This window comes from Haliaeetus leucocephalus, unplaced genomic scaffold (genome assembly GCF_000737465.1).
Source record: "Haliaeetus leucocephalus isolate CR32 unplaced genomic scaffold, Haliaeetus_leucocephalus-4.0 Scaffold169, whole genome shotgun sequence".
NCBI lineage: Eukaryota > Metazoa > Chordata > Aves > Accipitriformes > Accipitridae > Haliaeetus > Haliaeetus leucocephalus.
The window spans coordinates 1778692-1780539 of record NW_010972605.1 but is presented as its reverse complement, the minus strand read 5'-3'; positions in this window follow the sequence as shown (position 1 = coordinate 1780539).

The window sequence follows — 1848 nt, the reverse complement described above, 5'->3', positions numbered from 1 at the left end:
CCCCCCCGTGGGTTGCCCCCCCCCCCCCCCAGTTTATACACTAGATGTGGTGTCACACGGTATGGAATACCCTGTTGAGCAGTTTGGGTCAGCTGCCCTGGCTCTATCCTGTGCCAACTTCTTGTGCCCCTCCAGCTTTCTCGCTGGCTGGGCATGAGAAGCTGAAAAGTCCTTGACTTCAGAGTAAACACTACTTAGCAACAACTGAAAACATCAGTGTTATCAACATTCTTTGCATACTGAACTCAAAGCATAGCACTGTACCAGCTACTAGGAAGACAGTTAACTCTATCCCAGCTGAAACCAGGACAGTCACCCACCACCATGCATCACCAAGGTGGGTAAGTTCCCTAGAGTCAAGCAAAGAATCCCTAATCACTCAGTCCAAACCTCGTTAAGACTGAGAGTCAACACATTGGTCTAGAAGGTGGCCAGCTACTGATTCCAGGGTAGAAGCACCTCATCTGGAAAATTCTTAAAGAGCAGCTGCTGTGATTTGTGAAGGATTTACAGGAAGTTTGCTATGGTTGGTGAACAGTTCCTTTCTGGAGTGACATAAATGTGCTGTTCAATGTCAAAGTACCTTGGGAATTAACTTTTACGATGAACATCTTTAACTGACAAGGAGCAGCTGGAGACTGAGTGGGTCAAGTAATGAGAGTGGAAGGCTTGCCCCAGTATCTCAAGTTTAGAGTGACTGATAGGGGATTGATGGTGACCTAGTGCTACTGTCCTCATATACTGACTTAGTGGATAATGAGAAATTTGTTGGTAGCCATGTCTCCATTCTATGGGCCACCTATTTGTACCACAAGGCCAGTGTCTCACCCAGGTTTCCAGTCTTAGAAGGAAAGACAATAATTCATTGGCAAATATACAGCCTGCCCTTGCCTGTCCACATGGTGAAAGCCAACCAAAATCTGGCTTCTACATCAGAATTGTTTTTTTCCTTCAGTGTTGGAGTTAGAACAATAATCTCATACTGTCTTAATTTCCTGACTTTAGCGATGCCAGGAAGGCTGCAGAGGTTGTAAAATCTGATGTTAGAAATCTTTTTTTTTTTGAGATAGAGTTTTCAGTTAAATCTGAGGACCGTAATCTTATATATAAACCACATAATCCTTTTATCTTCATTGGAGTTGCACGTAGTGTCTATCAGTGCAGAATTTACATCCTTAATTTTAACATTATCATCCATACTAGTTCTGAAATTACATGTTCTTTCATAGTACGGGTTCAGCTCAGAAGACAGCACTTGGCCAGACTTTTCTTTAAGATTACATATTAAGTTTACTGTGAATCTGGATTTACAAGGCTTAGACAGTTACGATAACCCACAGACATGAGTAATGAATGGTTTAATGAAGTGTTAGGCCTGAAATTTAAAACTTTTTTCTCTTTTCTCTTATTTGAGCTTCTGTTCATACATGTTGTATTTGAAAAATCTGAAAACATGTTTTCTGGCCTGCTTTGTGTGCTTGCCTATAGGCAAAGAATCCGTGCCACATAGGAAAAAGATAATGGGAGACTTGCTTTTCTTCTTAAAAAAGTAATTGTATCATATAACATACTGGCAAAATCTCACTCAGTCTTTACCATATCTTTCTAAGCAATGATCTCTGTACATGTAAACATTTATAACATAGGACCAGATACTGGGTTAGTATGTAAGGTAGGACTTTCTTTCCATTACTACAATAATTTCCTCCCAACAAATATTTATCAATACAGCTATTTTTATAATAAAGTAGAGCAGAATTGCTGTGTGAAATCTATTGCTTGTCTGTTGTTCTACTGAAGGTCAGAAGATCCTTAATTAAACTTTATGTGCTAAGGTTTATGTTTAGA